The 16,542-nt window shown below is 38.2% G+C and overlaps 1 long non-coding RNA gene across 1 annotated transcript in view; it reads left to right on the top strand.

The window, feature by feature from the left end:
- The first annotated feature begins 1,378 nt into the window (after positions 1 to 1,378).
- LOC144235888 (uncharacterized) overlaps positions 1,379 to 16,542 on the top strand; it is a 32,324-nt gene continuing 17,160 nt past the window's right edge. The window contains exon 1 of the long non-coding RNA XR_013336343.1: positions 1,379 to 1,551. This is a non-coding gene — a long non-coding RNA (uncharacterized LOC144235888). The remainder of the gene's footprint in view (positions 1,552 to 16,542) is intronic.

The raw sequence follows: 16,542 nt of genomic DNA, 5'->3' as shown, positions 1-16,542 counted from the left end.
TTGGGAAACAGTAAGGGGGTCATGGTTTCAGAGTGTGAGTGTGTGCATGGCTGGGTCTGCGCGTGTGTATGAGTGCGTCCTGAGCATGTTTTCACAAAAGCAGGTGAGTGTGTCATGTGTGAATAGTAGAGTAAAGGCATGTGCATCTGGGAGCGAGAGCAGTTTGTGTGACCATGGACACCTGAGTGTGAACTCACATGTGTGTGTAATGGTGTGAATGAGTGTGTGAGTGTTCTGCACCTCCGTGCTTCTGCATCTCAGTGAATGCTCTTGGCTAAACAGACTCAAGGTTGCCTCTCAGCCCGTGTTTGCAGAGCCTGGTGTTTTACGACTGAGCCTCCTGGGTACAGTTTCAGTGATGCCCAAACAACAAGGCCATTCAGTGAAAGATCCTGACAGATGGGCCACAAGTTTCGTTATCTCACAGCCCCAGGGTTGTGTAGCTTAATTTAGATCCCTCTTTTAGCAGAGTGTTCTCAGTAGTCCTTCCAGAAGGCCTTGTGGCCTGGGAAACTGCTGTGCACACCAGATCCGTGAAGGCTGTGCCTCCCAGCTGGTGCCTCCCAGCAAGTGAAGGAACACAGTCTTCATCGATTTCCTCGGGGTTCGGTCATCAGAAGCTGGGCCTGGGGTCCAATCCCTCCATCACTGCTGTCTTGCTCTGCAACTTTTTTTGATATGCTAAATGATATGCCCAGATTCCTTCAAGTGGAAAGGAAAAGATCAGAAAGGATCACAAGGCTGCTCAGAGGACGTCCAGGCTTTGACTTGAACAAGCCATTTTAGCGGTTTGCAGCCAGGCTGGGGACAGAAAATAGGTTACACATTTTCCAAATGGGGGCATTTTCTCCAGTCTGTAGATCTAATGGAGAGTTGAAGCCGCATTGAATTCGGGAAATCTCAGGCAGAGGGCATGGAGTGGAAGGAAGGGATGGAGAGAGACAAGTGCTATGCCCATGGGAGCAGCTAGGCAGTGACCTCTCAGGCTCTGGTTATACTTTGTAAAGTGCTTTCACAGACATCAAACTTTATTGTCACAACAACCTTCAGGAATAGCATTATTCCTGTTCTATAGGGGACAAATCCAAGACTCGGAGAGGTTAAGTGACTTGCCCAAGGTCACACAGCTGCAAACTGCTGGAACTGGACTTGAATTTGGGAGAAGAGGACTCTGCTGTGGCATGAAACATGTGCTATCTAAGTAAGATCCCAGCCTTGGGCAGCTTGTAAAAAGTCACTGGTGGCTTGTCATGGTGCCGTGTTCTTCCTCCACAGACACAGCCACACTCAATCCCTGGGCTTTTTCTTCTATTCTACGTGGGTATGGGTATGTGTTTTGATTTTTTTTTTTTTTTTTTTATGATCTCTCCTTAGCCCCCAAATCAAGACAGAAAGTCATCAGGAGCTGCCGTGGGATAGCTGCCGTGGGTGTGCTCTGAGCCAGATATTGTAAGGCGATCAATAAGAAGAAAGAAACTGTGGCCTTTGTTTATGATCTGCTACAGGAGGCGAGCCTCAAAGACCTGTCACTGTCTTGCTGGGTGACAGTAGGTAAGTCATTTGTTCATTTACTCTCCTTGACAGGGCCATCTGTTACTTGGCTCTTGAGCAGCTACCCCTCCCTCGTAGCTCTACCCCAGCTTTCCTCGGGGACTTACTCCGCCCTCCCCACTGGGCACTCTGTGGTGCTTCATGCCCTGGTGCCTGGATAGAGTGAGCGACTCAGACCTGGCTGGTCACAACATTGTGCTCACCTGGCCACAGTGGCTGGCACAGGGATGGGCATGTGACCCAGGTGGAGCCACAGAGGTCTAAGGAGGCTTTGTCTGTAGCAGTCAGAGGGCGGCAGTGCTCAATTCTGGACTGGACACAAACTGGCAGAGAATATGGGAGGCTGTGGCTGCATGAGCGAGCTACCAGATGGAGCCTGAGAAAGAAGCCAATGCATAGAGAGGACCAGAGTCCTGGAGAAAGAGCTCAGGGTCTGGTGGCATTGTTGGGAGCCTCTGGAACCAGTTATGCTAAACCTGAAGCTGGCATATTAATTAGTGGCAGACTAAGTACTTTAATAAAGAGATGGACACATGCAGCGGTGTAAGCAAAACCCATTTTCTTCTCAGGTAACAGCCCAGCAATAAGAGGTCCAGGAACAAGAAGATGGCCCTGCATCCTCAACTCATGGTCTCTATCTTTAGTCCAAGACAGCTGCTCAAGTGCTTGTCTTTCCTTGGTTGGAGGGGAAAGGAAAGCAAGGGAAAGTATTTTTTTGTTTTTAATCAGTTTTATTGAGATACAACTTACAGCCAATATAATCAGTTTATTTTAAGCATCCTGTTCCATGACTTTTGACAAATGTATACTGTCATGGAACCACCAGTAAAATCAAGACAAAGAGCATCTCCATCCTTCACTGATAATCCCCTACCCCAACCCCAGCCCCAAGAAACACCAGCCCATTATCTGTAACTATAGTTACGCGTTTTCCAGAATTTCATGTAAATGGAGGCGTACAATGTGGATCCTTTTCATCTTGCTTCTTTGACTTAACATAATGTTTTCAAGATTCACTCATATTGTAGCATGTATCATTTATTGTTCATCTCTTTTTATGGCTGAGAAATCATCCATTGTATGGATCTGTCATAAGTTAGTTTTCCATTCATCGGCTGATTGTCATTAGGTCATTTCCAGTTTCTGTCTGTTATAAAAAAAAAAGCTTTTGTGAACACTTGAGTAGAAGTCCTTCTGTGGATATTTGCTTTCATTTCTCTTGGGTAAATATCTAGGAATGGAATTGTTCCCTTGTAAGTTGAGTGAATGTTGAACTCTGTAGGATACTGTTTTCCCAAATGGCTACACAATTTTGCATTTCCATCATCAATATAGCTTTGGCCTTTCTATTAGGTATATAGTAGTGTCTCATTAAAGTTTTAATTTTAATTTCTTTAAAAGTAACTGTCTCAAATATCTTTTCATGTTCTTATTTGCTATCCATGTCTCTTTGGTGTTCAAATCTTTTTTCTGTATACTAAAAATAAAGCTTGGTCCATACCTTGTGCCATATGTAACAATGAACTCAAAGTGGATCATATGGATTTTCAGTAGTTCTAGTACCATCTGTTGAAAAGACTGTCCTGTCTCTGTTGAATTTCCTTGGCGCTTCTGTTGAAAATAAATTGACCATATATGCAGGACTATTTCTGGACTCACTTGTGTTCCATGGATCTATGTGTCTATCTATTTACATACCACAGTTCTTCATTAATGTAATTTTATAGTAAGTCTTGAAGTCAGGTCGTGTGCATCCTCCAACTTTATTCTTCCTTTTCAATATCATTTTAGCTACTATACTTCCCTTGCTTTTCCATGTAAATTTTATTGATTGATTGATTCATTTGTTCATTCGCTCATTGATTCATTTTTTGAGAGAGTGCGTGTATGAACTCGGGAGGGGCAGAGGGAGAGAGAATCTTAGGCAGGCTCCATAGCTGACTATAAATTTTGGAAATAGCTTGTGGATTTCTATAAAAGCTATCCTGCAATTGTAATTGAAATTGTGTTGGGGCAACTGGGCGGCTCAGTTGGTTGGGTGTCTGACTATTGATTTCAGTTCAGGTCACGATCTCAGGGTCATGGGATGGAGCTCTGCTTGGTCTCTGCACTGTGTAATGAGCCTGCATGGGATTTTCTCTCTCCCTCTCTTTCTGCCCCATTCCAGCTCATGATCTCTCTCTCTTTCTAAAATAATAAAAAAAAGAAATGGTGTTGACTCTGCTGATCAATTTGGGACAATTAAAATCTTAGTAATATTAAAACTTCTAATCTATGTATATGGAATATCTCCCCATTTTTAGATCTTTCTTGTTTTTTTCCATTAATTTTAAATAATTTTTGGCATGCAGGTTTGTACATATTTTGTTAGATTTATATTTAAATATCTTAGATTTTATGGTGCTATTGTAAATCATATTTTAAAATATAATTTCTATTATTAGCTACTAGTATATAGAAATATGATTGATTTTTGCATATTTTCCTTGTATCTTATGACCTTGATAAACTTGCTTATTGGTTCTAGTAGACTTTTGTTTTGTTTTGTTTTTTGGTGCCTTATTGCACTGGCTAGAAATTGTAAGAATGGAAATCTTTGCTCTGCCTGTCTCTAATTTGAGAGGCAAAGCATTCAGTCCTTCAATATTAAGCATGTTAGTTTTGGTTTTCCTTGGGTGTCCTTAACAAGTTGAAGAAGTTCTCTTTAATTCCTAGTTTGCCGCACATTTTTTATTAGGAATGATGCTGAATTCTGTGAAAGGTTTTTCTGAATCTATTGGTATGATAATAGTATTCCGTCTTTAGTCTGTTGATATGGTGAGTTATATGATTGACTATTAAAGCACTCTTGCATTTCTGGGAAAACTTCACTTGGTCATAAAATGTTATCCTTTTATATGTTACTGGATTAGGTTTGTTAATATATTGTTAAGGGTTATTGCATTTGTAGTTATGAAGGATATTCGCCTATAGTTTTTTCCCCATAATCTCTTTTTCAGATTTTGATACTAGGATAATGTTGGTCTCAGAATGATGAAGTGCTTATCCTCTTGGGTATTTTCTGAAGGAGTTAGTGTAAGATTAGTGTTATTTTTTTAAATGAAAATTTTTTTTCTTAAATNCTTGTGAAGCCATTTTGACTTGGAATTTTCTTTGTGGTTAAATTTTAAATTCCAAAGTAAAATTCTTTAATGGATATAGGGCTTTTAGGGACACATGATTTCTTTTGAGTGGGCTTTTGTACTTTGTGTCTTTCAGAGAATTTGTCCATTTCATCTAAGTTGTTGATATATTAGCATAAGGTTGTTCATAGTATTCTCTTATCCTTTTGATGTCTCCAGTATCTGTAGTAATGTCCTCTTATTCCCTATATTGGTAATTTATGTACCCATTACTTTTTTCTTGATCATGATAGCCAAAGTTTATTAATTGTATTGCTCTTTAAAATTTTTTTAAATATTTATTTATTTTTGAGAGAAAGAGAGAGAGACAGAGGGTGAGCAGGGGAGGGGCAGAGAGAGACAGAGACACAGAATCTGAAGCAGGCTCCAGGCTCTCAGCTGTCAGCACAGAGCCCAACGTGGGGCTCGAACTCATGAACCATGAGATCATGACCTGAGCCAAAATTGGATGCTTACCTGACTGAGCCACCCAGGAGTCCCTGTACTGCTCTTTTAATTTTATTGATTTTTCTGGCTTATTTTTTTTCTAAGTTTTTCATTGTTTTTGGCTCTTACCTTTTTTTTTCTGTTCTTTTTCTACTATCTTGAGGTGGAAGCTCAGATTGTTGATCCTAGACCTTTATGCTTTTACTATAACCATGTTAATGTAAAATTTTCTCACACTACTTTATCTGCATCCCACACATTTTGTTATGTTGTATTTTCATTTTATTAAATAATAATCAAAATAATTTCTACCATTCTTGTAATTTACTTGTTGATTCGTGTTATTCAGATGTGTTGTTTAGTTTCCAGATAGTTGAAATTTTACAGATATCTTCTGTTATTGATTTTTGGTTCAATTTCAATGTGATCAGCTCTTTAAAACTTACTATGGATTATTTTGTGGCATAGAATATGTTCTATAGTTGTGAATATTTGTATTCTGCAGTTGAATGGAAAGTTTATTTAATAAAAGGCAACTAAGTCAAATTTGTAAGTGAGATTAAAATCTTACTGCCTTTTTTATGGTCTACTTCTTCTTATTTTTTTAAGTGGGAGCCTAGCATGGGGCCCAACGTGGGGCCCATTGTGGGGCTTGAAATGACAACACTGAGATCAAGGCCCGAGTTGATATCAAGAGTCAGATGCTTAAGTGACTGAGTCACCTGGGTGCCCCAAGTGGTCTATTTATTTTTCCAATTCCTCAAATTGGTGTGTGGAAATCTCCAACTCTATCTGTAGGTTTGTCTTTTTCTCCTTTCAGTTATATCAGTTTTGCTTCGTGTATTTAAGTTCTACCAATAGGTGCTCGAATATTACTTGTTGTTATATGGTCTTAATGAATTTATCCCTTTATCACAATTAACTGTCATTTTTTTGCCTTTGGAATATTCATTGTTCTGAAATATTCTTTATCTGATATTAGTATAGCCACCCAAGCTCTTTTTGATTAAAGTGTTCATGGTCTAATTTATTCCATCTTTTAATTTCTAACCTACCTATTCTTTACAATTAAAGTGAATTTGTTTTAGACGGCATATCTTTGGGTCTTGCTTTTTAATTTAAGTTGATAATATCTGCCTTTTAATTGGAAATAATATCTGCCTTTTAATTGGAATGTTTAGTCCATTTGATTTTAATAAAGTTATCAATATGCTTAGATATAAATCTGCTGCTTTATTATTTGTTTTCTATATGCTCTATTTGTTATATGTTCCCATTTATTCTTCTCCTGTCTGTTTTTAGATAAAATATTTTGTTATAGTTCCATTTTACTTATTATCTTGACTTATTAATACATATTTATATTTTTTGTTTTACTTATTATTTTAAGGGCATACATAGTTACCTATCACAGGCTACCTTTAAGTAATATTATGTCACTTTCATATATAACTTAAGGACTTTTGTCTTTGTGCTATAGTTGTTATACATTTTACTTTTATATGCGATATGGACCAGAAATTCATTTTCACTGTTTTTGCTTTAAAAAGCCTGTTCTGTTTTATTTATTTATTCAGGCTTAGCAATGATACAAATAAACAAATATTGAAATAAAGTGCAAAGAGTGTAGGGAAATAACTGTAAAGAGTGGGAGGAAGTAACAATCAAGAATTATATGCTAATAAATATAGAGAACAAACTGGTGGGTGCTGGGAGATGAGCGAAGTGAGTGAAGGGGAGTGGGAAGTGCAAGCTTCCAGGTATGGAATTAATAAGTCAGGGAGGTGAAAGGTACACCACAGGAAATATGCTCAGTGATATTATAATAGTGTTGTGTGCTTACAGATAGTAGCTACACTTATGGTGAGCAGAATATAGTGTATAGATTTATTGAATCACTCTGTGGTACATCTGAAATGAATGTAACATTGTGTATCGACTATATTTCAATAAAAATATATGATTGAATGTTAAAAAATATTCAATTATCTTTTATTATTAGGATAACAAGATAAATACTAAATAGTAAAAGCTTTTTATGTTTATATATCTACCATTTCTGTGGGTCTTTATTACTTTGTGTAAATCCAGATTTACTTCTGTTATTTTCTTCTGCCTTAAGGGCTTTCTTTAGCATTTTGTGGTACTCATTAGTTGGTAATCAGTTTTTTATGCTGCTATGTGCTTGAAAAAGTCCTTATTTTACCTTCATGTTTGAAAGATGTGTTCACTGGTATAGTGACATTCTTCTTTCAGTATGTTAAATATGTAGCTCCACTCACTTAGAGCTTGCATTTTTCTACTGAAGTCTGCTGTCATTCTTAATCTTTATTCCTTTGTACATAATGTCTTCCTTCTTCCTTGTGCTATGGCTGATTTTAAGATTTTGGCTTTCTCATTGGTTTTACGCAATTTGATTATTAAGCACTTTGGTATAGTTTTCTTCTTATTTCTTTGTATTCCCCTGAGGTTTTTTTTTCTTTTTCAAATTTTTATTTAAATTCCAGTTAGTTAACAAATAGTGTAATATTGGTTTCAGGAGTAGAATTTAGTGATTCATCACTTACACACAACACCCGGAGCTCATCATAACAAGTGTCCTCCTTAATACTCCTTAATACTCATCACCCATTTAGCCCATCCCCCAGCCACCTCCCTCCGTCAACCCTCAGTTTGTTCTCTGTTATTAAGAGTTTCTTATTGTTTCCCTCTCTCTTTTTTCCTCCCTTCCCATATGTTTATCTGTTTTGTTTCTTAAATTCCACATTTGAGTGAAATCTTATGGTATTTGTCTTCCTCTGACTGACTTGTTTCACTTAGCATAATAATACTCTAGCTCCATCCATGTTGTTACAAATGGTAAGCTTTCATTCTTTTTGTTACAAATGGTAAACTTTCATTCTGAGTAGTATTGCATTGTATATTTATACCACTTCTTCTTTATCCATTCATCAGTTGATGGACACTTGGGCCAAGCTTCTTGATCTATGAATTTTTTTTCAATTTTAGAAAAAAATCAGCTATTATTCTTCATATATTTTCCTTCATAAATGTTAATATATTTCTCCTTTACCCCCATATTTATTTATTTATTTAATTTATTTATTTATGTGAGTTATATATGTTAGACCATTTGCTATTATCTCACAGATCACCAAGCTCTTTTTTTTTAAGTTTTTTTCTCTTTTTGTGCTGTATTTGAGATAGATTTATTGTTATATCTTCAAGTTCATTGGTTTGTTTTTCTTCTGAAGTCTAATTTGTTTTTAATCCTATTCAGTTTACTTTTTATTTCAGATACTGTAGTTTTCATTGGTAGAAGTTCCATTTGAGTCTTTTTAAATTTCTTCTACTTCTCTTTTTATGTGTTTCCCCTTTGATAACTCTGAATATATTTATAAGATTTATAATAGCTATTTTAAGAGATCCTTCTTCTCCCAAATCCATAATATCTTGTCATTTATGGGTCTTTTTCAATTGATTGATATCCCTTCTGATTATGAGTTCTATTTACTTATTATTCACATGTCTGGTAACTTTTGATTCAATTCTGGAAGTTGGGTGTATAATATTTTTGAGTGCTAGATTTTTATTTTTCTTTAGGGTTTTGGAATTTTCTGATGCGCATTTAAATTATTGAGGATCAATTTATCTTTTTGAGGCTTTCTTTTAAACTTTACTCTTGAAAGTCCAGAGCAACCTTTACTTTGAGACTAATTTAATCACACAGTGAAAGCCTGAGCCTTCTGAGGATTCTACTACCCATGAACTCTACACTTCAGACTTTGGGAATGTAAACTGTTCTCAGCTCTGTGTGAAGTTTGACCATTTTTTGGCTTACTGATTATGAGTGGCTCTTTTTCTGGCCTTGAGGAGTCTTGCCCTATGGATTCACAGATTAGTAGTTGGCCAAAAACTTAAAAAAAAACACCTTTTTTTCAGGTGTCTAGAGCTCTTTCTGAGTACAGCTTCCACTTTTCTGACATTCAGTCCCATGAAATCTAGTTCCTCCAGCTTCCCTGACCTCTGTTCTGTCTCATCAACTCAGCAAGACCACTGGACTCCTCCATACACCATATCTCGGAAACTGCCTCCAGACAGTAGGCGAGTGCTACCTTATGCTAACTTTGCTTGTGTTCCTTCTCTAAGAATCATAGTCCTGTAGTGCCTGTTGTCCAATAAATGTCTTATATATTTTGTCTCTTTTTCTAGTTGTTTACAGTGAGAATGCAATTTATAGACAAAAGAAGCAGGGTCCTCCAGAGGAAAAAGTTAAAGGGCAAAACTCTGAAGTTGCCTATCTTGCTTCTATCAACATTTGATTGTCAGAACTTAGTCATCTAGCAACACTTAGTTATGATGTTGGCTGTGTAATGAAGTCTGGCTGAGTGGCCATGTGCGCAGCTAACATAGCTTTGCTATGGAGAAAGAGGGAACTGTATGTCGTTGTTACTCCTGGTCTTTTCATTTATGTGCACCAGTTTGTGTTTGAGTATTTGCCCTTTGTAATTTAGAGTCTTGGCTGATAGAATTAGTCAATAGACAGAGGGAAACAAATGCTCAAAAATAAGGAGACATTTAATTTTTACTTAGCCTTTCTGAAACTTAATTTTCATATCTGCAAAATTAGGGTATGTTATTCATCTCTCTGTTTCTTTCTTTCTTTTTTTTTAATAGTTTGTTTATTTTTGAGACAGAGCCAGACAGAGCATGAATGGGGGAGGGGTAGAGAGAAAGAGGGAGACACAGAATCTGAAACAGGCTCCAGGCTCTGAGCTGTCAGCACAGAGCCCAATGTGAGGCTTGAACCCACGAACCATGAGATCATGACCTGAGCTGAAGTCGGATGCTTAACCAACTGAGCCACCCAGGCACCCCTCATCTCTGTTTTTTAAGTTTAATGATTTCATGAATGAGAAAGCCCTGTGTAAGTTGTCTAGTACTATACAACCATAGGTTATATTTATCAGTCTTTTCTTAATCCCCAAGTTTAGTTTATTTTCTTCATCTATTCTATACTCTTAAAACATCTGGTACTCATTCCTACAGTTTATTTCAATTGTCATAAACATTCATTTGCCTAATAATTTGTTTTCAGATTGTATTCCCCAGTAGAGTGAGAGATGCACGGGATGTTCAGAAAGTTGCTATTTTTCTTGTTCACAGCTGTATTGCCAGCCCATTGCACAGTGACTGGCCTTTATTGTGTTCTCAAGAAGTGTTTAAGTGAATAAATGTTAACTATATAAGATGACATATCATTGTCTGACCTCTAAGGATGACTCCAGGCTCCTCTACAGTCCCTGTACTCCACCCAAAGAAAGGTCAGGATAGAAGGTACAGATATTTATCAGGTCAGGATGCTTGGGAGCCTGTGTATGGGCAGCTTCTCATGAGAGCAGATACAGATTTAAAGTAGTTGTATTCATAAAGCATATTTTGTGAGATCTTAATCTCTTTTTGTTTTGCCCTTGGAGTAGTTATCTCCTGTGGGGCTTGTGCACTAAGATGGGCCTGGAATTACCTCCTGTTTAAAAGATGTGCCCATCCTAGGAAAGATTCATGTTCCAGGACTTTGGAAGAAAGATTCCTCTTCCTTAGGTCCAGTTGAGTGGTAAAACTAAGATCACAGTCAGGATTAAGGTCCAAATATGGAATGTAAGATTATTTCAGAGTACGTCCCTTTCTTGAACAATCAATTTTCCCCTCTCTATCTCATATATACTATTTTTGAAACCATCTTTGACTTCAATCTCCCCTAATTACTACTCCACTTATTGGCTTCCTTGTACATCAAGCTCCTTGGGGGATTGATTCTGATCTCTGCCTCCTTATCCTCATTTCGCCTTCCTTTCAGCCAATATCCACCAGCATTCTGCCCCCTCTGCCCAATGACTCTTTTCAAGGTCATCAGTAAAATTCAGTAGTCATTATTTTTCTTTCTAACTTGTCCTCTAAACAACATTTAACATGGCTGATCCTTTCTCCTCCTGGAATCACTTGCTTCTGCTGCCTTCCGTGATACCACAATCTCCTTGATTGGTTCCCCCTTCTCTATCTTGCCTTTAAATGTTGGAACATCACAGAGTTATGCTTTCTCATTTCTCTGATTATATACTCTGTCTAGGTGACCTCATCCAGTTCCATAGATTTAAATTGTACTTACATGCTGATGACTTGTGAATCTTTATTTGTAGTACCTTCCTTCCCATGGAACTTCAAATTCCTATATTGCCTACATATCCAAATGGGTATCTAATAAAATCTTTTCAAATTAAAAGTGGCCCAAATAAAACTCATGTTTCGTGTCTCAAATCCTCCATCTTCTTCCTCATAGCAGAAAAATGGAAGCAAACCCCCAACTGAGGTGCTATTCTTAACTCCTTTCTTTCACTTCCCAAATCCAGCTATCCAACTAATAAGAGAGTTCTGCACACTGTAGCATATGTTTCTCTCCATCTCCAGTATCCACCCTAGCTCAAGCCTCTTTCATTTCTAACCTGGACACTGCAATGGTCTCATAACTAGTTTTCTTGGTAGCCAGAATTAGGTTTGTAAAGCACAAATTTGATCATGTCTGCTCCTCTTTAAAAATTCTTCTACTTCTCCCCATAACCCGAGAACAACATTTGACATTTTATCCTGGTTTTCAACACTTCATGTAATTTGAACCCTGCTTACCTTTCTGAGTGCACCCGTACCCCTTATTCTTCCCTTTTCCACTGTGCTTGTGCCATACTGGTTTGATCTCTTTATTCAAACTTGCCATACTGGTTCCTGCTTTGGGGCATTTATGCTAAATGTTCCTTCTGGTTAGACTGACTTCCCTCTCATCTTATCACGACAGACTATTCATCTTCTTTCCTTACCTGAGTCTAAATGTCAACAACTTAGGAAAATCCACCAGATATAAATTAGCTGGCTGGTTTTTACCCCATTACTCTATTTTGTCTTTCTACATAACATCTTTTTACTATGTGATATCGATCTTGCTATTTTTTCTGTCTCCCTTTTTCTTCCCACCAGACTGTAAGTTTGAGAGTTGGGACATTATCTCCCTTGTTCACTGCTATAACTTCAGTACTTAGAATCACTTGTGGCACAGTAAGTGCCTGCCGAGAGCATTAATGAAATCAGGCAGCTTATTTGTTTTAGAACAAGTCTGCCCCTATCTAGACAAAAGAGCTTCTTATAGAACCCTTGATCCAGCTGAATTTGCCACAAGATCATAATGAGGTCCAGAGCCATTAATGAAGGACATTATTTTGGTGATCTCCAAACTTGGTTTGCCTCTCTCACCAACCTATGGCAGCACGATGTGCCTGGTGGAAGATTTGGAGCCTCACTTCAATGAACATCTGGCAGAGTCAACAAGGTTTAAAGATCCTCGTTCCTTATCATCACACCCCGATCCCTGACTACCTCTTGACTGTACTGTCCTCTGTTAGAATTGACTGTATTCACAGTGTTGAAGTGCAGTGGATAATCAGAGAAGAGAAATAATAGCTAGGCTTGCAGTTTTCATGGGCTGAAGCTAGTCCATGTAGGATTAGGTTAGATGGGAGCAAACAGGGATTGTGCTGACAAAGGTGTGGTAATAGGGAAAGTGGAGCATTTCTGTGGGAGAGTGAGACTTTTAAAATTCCTGGAAACAGTGAATTGATTCTTGATAGTTTGGGGGGTAGGATTTAGGAATGTAGTGTATAATTGAGCCATATGCAATACTTGGTTTCTTTTAACAGCCTCTAAAAACCTAAACAAATTTATTTTTATTATCCTATTCATTAACCTTCTTACCCTGGGCAGGAATACCCTCTACCAGGGAACTGAAAAGTGACTTCTAAAATACTAGAGGACTGACTCTCACATGGGGAAGGCCATTTAAATTTTAGAAGCTGGTTATTAGAAATATGTTCCTTATACTGAACACAAATTGCCCTGAATTGACTGTTCAATGGTCCTTGTTTTGCTCTCTGAAGCATCTCAATGTGAGCCTAAAACTTTATCTCAACTGACAGTCAGTCAGTAATGGACAGAATTATGTCCCCTTCCCAAATTCAAATGTGGAAGCCTTGATCCTAGGGTGAATGTATTTGGAAGTAAGACCTTTAATGAAGTTCTTAAGGTTAAACAAGATCATAAAGATGGGGCCCTAATCAAATAGGATTGATGTCCTTATGGGAAGAGAAAGAGGCATCAGGAGTGAACGTACAGGGAAAAAGGCCACATGAAGACATAGCAAGGAGGTGCCTACCTGAAAACCAAGGAAAGAGGCCTCTGGAGAAAACAAACCTGCTGGCACCTTGATCTTGGATTTATAGCCTCCAGAACTGTGAGAAAATAAATTTCTGTTGGTTAAGCCACCCATTCTGTGATATTTTGTTTTGGTATCTCTAGCAGTCTTTGTACATATCAGGTAACAGAGAAGATTCTTTGTAAACTTCTCCTATTCATGCAAACTGGCTCTAGTTTCTTCAGCTCCTCCTCATTAGGGCAGAAATGCCCATTAGATGAAGGGTAATGACTAGAACAGAACATAATACCATAGTGAAATATGGTAGATACTGGCCAGAACAGAGGGACCATCGTCTTACTTGTTATATAGATATTATTTTCATAATAATACAACTGAAGACTAATGCTCTGACAGCTCTGATCTCAGATGAACTTCTCAGACAACTTAATCCACTCTCTCTTAGGTTTTGCTCACACATTCATTGGCATTGTGCATTAAGTGCCTGACTTAACATTGGTCTGATTAGATTTCATCATGTTAGATTTGCCTCATTTTTCAAACCATCCAAATACACTCACTGTCTGCCCCCAACTGCTTGTTATCAGAAAATCAATGCCCTTCTTCAGACATTTCATAAATATGTTGAGTGGGTAGGGGTCAAGAACTGAACCTGATATTATGAATGATAACAGTAACAACTTATACCGGTATAGAACGTTAGAGGTTATAGAGCTCTCTGCCAGTTTAGGGATCCTGGCAAAATAGGAAATGAGTTTCATCTTTCATGACCTTTCCTTTATGAGTTGCTCAGTATGATGAAAAAATACCGGGAATCAGGAGCGCTAATCTTAGTTTTGAAGCCACATTACCTCTCTCAGCTTTGATGTCCACCTGTGAGTGAAGGGAGAGGCTGGATGATTCTCAAGGTCACTGTATCTTCAATACTTTCCACTCTGGATAGCCACCCAGCATAACATTTTTCTTCATATAACGGATCTACAGATATAGAGAGACCTACATATATATAAAGTCCCTTTCAAGCCAGACATCCCCGGTTCCTTAAAAAACCTCTGTGTTTGGTAAACCCACACTGATTTCCAGGCTTTTTGCTGTTATCTCTAAAGCATTCACAAAACTTCTCACTAGCTGATAGTTTGGTGAATGCATCTTTTTCTAAATTAGCTACCTTCCTGCATCTGCAGCCATCTGCATCTCACCCATTCTCCGTGATACCTCATAGAAAACAGTGGTTTAGTGACTGCATCTGCAAGCCTTCCCAGGACTGTGGGGTGCAATTCCTCCAGCAGAATCTTTTCTGGCTTTGCAAGAGCAGCCAGGTGCTCTCCTGCTCCCTGTTCACCCATTGTAAGGACTCCTGTCAGCTTTTTCATCTACACATTTGATATTCATGTCTGCCATATCTTTATTCAAGGAGCCAATAAAAATGCATTATGTATGACTGAGTCTGTTCAGAAAATGATCATGTTTTGTATATTTAGGGATGTAAGAGCTTGTAAAGGAGCAAAAAATTGGGGGGGCAATGTGTTATTTCTTGACAAACAAAAAATCTTTAGAAAAACAATGTTTTGGTTTCACTTCTCTCTGTCTACCCCTTCCCCTACCCAAAAATCCACATCTCATTCTAAAGCACATAGTGCCGAAGGGGTAAAAGAAGGGGTTAAAGCTGGATGGATGGTATGCAGCCAGACAGAAGCTGCCTGGAAAACCAGGTCAAGGCATGCTAGGTAAATACAGTGGACAGTGGGTAACCACTTGAAGATTTTAAGCAGAGTTGTGATGCAGTGATGACATGTTTTCTATTTATCTTTAGATGGTTCTAATCAGACCAGAGGACTTTCCAGAATTCCCACAGCCAAACAGATGTACATTTTGGCACTTGGCATTTCTTTATTGAGCAACAGAAGCTTTCAAAGCAGGTTTTTTTCAACCTTAGCGTATGTTTGTGTATGTATGTGTGTGCGTGTATACATGCACATGATCTGTTAAAGCACAGATTGGTGGGATCTACCCCTGAGAGTTTTCGGTTCAGTCAGTCTGACATGGGGCCTGGTAATTTGCACAATTAACAAATTCCCAGGTGATACTGATGCTGCTGGTTCAGGAACACATGAAGAATCACTCCTTTGAAGAATGATATATGGGTCTTCTCATTGTTTACCAATATGACACAGGCAGCAGTACGGGGCCCAGGAGTGGCCTCTAAGAATAGCCACATCTTTTTTGCCCATGGCAAGACCCAAGGTTTCATGTTGACATATATCCAGACATTTTTCCTCGGGAGGCCTGCCTTCAGAGTTCAGATTTCATAGCCAAAACCACTGGACTTTGAGGTCATGGTCCATCTATTATAGACTGAATTTCCTCTTCTCAATTGAATGGGCCAGTTCATAGATGTAACATTCATTGGATCATCTCCATCTTCCAGGGTGTTGCAATTATCCTGGGAAGGATATAGATTAGGTACCAAGAAGAATCTACCTATAATGAAAACTTCAGGGGACAACAAAAGTTATAGGATCTCTTGTCTGGGCAAGAATTGGAAACAAGTTAGATTTTCTTCAATGTAGACTACTTTCAAATTTTAGAATCAGAGAGAACATGGTTTGAACAAATTTTTCTGCCTTTTTTTTTAGATAATTTGCCTTGGAAAAGTCACTTAAGCTCCTTGAGCTTCTGATATTATATACATAAAATAAGGATTACCAGGGCTTTTTGTAAAGTTTAAGCAAAATAAAGAGTGTAAGCTGTTTGGCACCTTGCCTGGCTCATAGTAGATGCTCAACAAATGTTAATTACCTCCCTTTTAATGTCCTCCTCCCAGCCCATAATAGAAGCCACTTTGCCACTGAATATTATGATTACTTTGGGTTTTTTTCTTTTTTAATAGTTTATTGTCAAGTTGGTTTCCATATAACACCCAGTGCTCATCCCCACAAGTGCCCTCCTCTATGCCCATCACCCCCCTTCTCCTCCCCCCCATACCCATATTATGATTACTTTGAAATATAGCAGGAAGGAAAACAGAAGCAGGTTTGGAAGGGGAGAATCATTTTCAGAGTCAGCCCCATTGCTGCCAATTTGGAGATTAAATTTTCTCCGTGGTTTGAGAACATCAGCGTGGTAAGG

The sequence above is a fragment of the Crocuta crocuta genome, unplaced genomic scaffold, assembly GCF_008692635.1.
Source record: "Crocuta crocuta isolate KB4526 unplaced genomic scaffold, BGI_CrCroc_1.0 scaffold351, whole genome shotgun sequence".
In the NCBI taxonomy this organism is placed as follows: Eukaryota; Metazoa; Chordata; class Mammalia; order Carnivora; family Hyaenidae; genus Crocuta; species Crocuta crocuta.
The sequence above is the reverse complement of the archived record's forward strand: the minus strand, read 5'-3'. Positions and strand labels throughout refer to the sequence as shown.